The sequence below is a fragment of the Bidens hawaiensis genome, unplaced genomic scaffold (genome assembly GCF_021521415.1).
Source record: "Bidens hawaiensis isolate Kalapana, Puna unplaced genomic scaffold, B.hawaiensis_p1.1 tig00002181_1, whole genome shotgun sequence".
Classification (NCBI taxonomy): domain Eukaryota; kingdom Viridiplantae; phylum Streptophyta; class Magnoliopsida; order Asterales; family Asteraceae; genus Bidens; species Bidens hawaiensis.
In genome coordinates, this window is record NW_027491116.1 from 1,476,091 (window position 1) to 1,478,857 (window position 2,767).

The 2,767-nt window shown below is 33.7% G+C and overlaps 1 pseudogene; it reads left to right on the plus strand.

Moving 5' to 3' along the window:
• The first annotated feature begins 465 nt into the window (after positions 1-465).
• LOC143609420 (ARS-binding protein 1-like) lies at positions 466-2,295 on the plus strand (annotated as a pseudogene).
• The last annotated feature ends 472 nt before the right edge of the window (positions 2,296-2,767 follow it).

The following is a 2,767-nucleotide window of genomic DNA, read 5'->3' on the forward strand; positions in this document are numbered from 1 at the left end:
TGGTTCATGTGAATTCTTTTGGCATGCGAATTCTGTTGGCATGCAAATGGATTCCATGCGAATGGTTTCCATGAGAATTGTTTCCATTCGAATGGGTTGATCCCATGCGATGCGACTGGTATGGTTAGAAGTAGTGAATCGATACTATAAATTATTATACAGATAGACGTGGGCAACTAAGGAGAAGTGTTGCGATTACTCTAGAAAGGGAACAGTTCCCACGTGAGTTCTAGCCCCAATCCTCTTTGAAATGTTTTCGGGGCTGTATGCATACTTGTAAGACTAGAAGTATATATATACTATTATATACATACAGTAGAAACTCTATAAAATAATACACTTGGGACCACCAAAATTTATTAATTAAAAGAGTTATTAATTAATCGATAAATTAATAATTATTAATTTATATATTAATTAATATTTTATTAATTTATAGTAGAATATTTAGTTTACAAACACCTTTCAAGCTTCCACTTAATTATTGTATACAATGCATGTATATCAAATGAACGACCCAGTTTGAAAGAAACCTTCAATCTCCCACCTTATTATGCTTCTTGTGTTCAATGTATTACTTTATGGACATTAAAAATATTTTCTATATAAATACAAGATCAAAATAGGTTAACACAAACAAATCATACACACAACATGGCTTCCCATCTTAAAGGTGTGAAAAAAACAACAATGACAGACGAGATTCGAAGAGCATTATGCAAGCACAACAAGGATAATCCAAGTCTCACTCAAAAGCAATTGCAAGAATGGGTTAATAGTAACCATGGTTTGCAGGTGAGTCAAGCGACAATATCAAATACAGTTAAGCGGTCTTTAGAGTATCTCTCACTTGCTCCCGAAAGAGGCGATATTAAGCGACACAAACCGGAAAAATTTCCTGACCAAGAAAAATCTCTCTATGAATGGATTCTTCAATATCAAGAACATGTGAATATGACAGGTGAACTAATCATCGAGAAGGCGAAAAAGTTCATGAAAGATATGTGTCCAGTGGATACTCCAGACTTTACTTTTTCTATTGGTTGGCTTGGAAAGTTCAAAGCAAGATATGGAATTAAAAATTTCTGGCGTTTTAGAGAGAGTGGATCTGTTGAAATGGAGGGCATGGAGGACAAATTAAAATCCATAAGAGACAAAGTTGATCAGTTTGAAATGAAATACATCTTTAATATGGATGAAACAGGTTTTGTTTTTTTATTATTTTATTTTATATTTTGTACTTTAGTGATGTAATTATTTACATGTTTTGATATTAAACAAGTTTGTTTTTTAGACTTCAACCGGATCATTCCCTTGCAACAATGCAGCTTGAAGGGAAAAAACAAGACAAGGAAAGACTAACTGTTGCTATTTGCTGTAATGAGGACGGTTCGGAAAAACTTCCTTTATGGATTATTGGGAAATATGCTAAACCAAGGTGCTTCAAGAATGTAAACTTGAACAGTCTGAACTGTGAGTACCGTGCTAACAAACGAGCTTGGATGACTGGTGTGTTATTTGAAGAATATGTTTGCCAACTTGATAAAAAAATGGTTGGAAGAAAAATTCTCTTGATTGTGAATAATTGCCTTACTCATCCAAAAATTATTGAAGGATTACGAAATGTTGAATTAATTTTTTTTGCCACCAAACACAACTTCAAAAATTCAACCTTGTGACGCGGGGATCATACGAGCTTTTAAGATGCATTATCGTCGTCGATTTTATAGAAGTCTTTTGGAGGGTTATGAATTAGGGGTTCCAAATCCAGCAAAAATAAATGTATTAGATGCAATGAATCTTGCAATTTCAGCATGGACTATGGATGTTTGTGCAAATACAATTGCGAACTGCTTTCGTCATTGTAAACTTCGTTCAACAGATAACATGACTTTTGAGAACTCAAATGAAGGTGGTGAAAGCACTCAAGAACTCCATAATTTGATCAAAGAGTTGGGTTATCGCAATGCAATGGATGTCGAAGATGTTCTGACTCACCCAGAAGAAAATGTAGTTGCACAGTTGTTGACTGATGAAGAAATTATTGAAAGCGTTATTGGAATTAATAAAGATGATATCGATGAAGAAGATGATGAAAGTTCTACAATGGAACCCCCTTCGCGAAACGAAGTTATTAAAGCGGCAATCACATTGAACAATTTCTTGTTGAGCTATGAGAAAACAATACCAGAAGTTCTTACCATGCTAAGGAAAATTAGAAACGAAATTCAAGGGGAAATTGATTTCAACAAAAAACAAAAGACAATTGAGTCATTTTTCAAGAAACCTTCATAAATCATTCATGTAATATTCTATATATAAAGAATTATTAATTTATATTTTATATGGGGTCTAAAGAAATTATCAAAAATGTATTATCTTATAATTTTAGCGAATTATTAATTTAGCACCCTATCCCCGAGTCGGGACCGGCAAAAAATATTATCTTAGAGAGTTTATTAAATAATCGAGTATTAATTTATCGAGTTTCTACTGTATATGATGAAAGTGAATAACTAATGCAAGAATGAAGAATATGGTAAGAATTTGTATGTGTTTAGTTTGATAACTAAATGTGATTGTTAGAGTCAAGTAAAAGTATAATGTAAGAATCAGGGTGGCAGGCCCTTTTAATACGTGGGCAAGAATAGTAAGAGTACAATGTAAGAGTGAGGGTGGCAGGCCCTTATAATACCTGGGCAAGAATTGTAAGAGTTAGGGTGGCAGGCCCTTATAATACCTGGGCAAGAATAGAGTGGCCGACTCT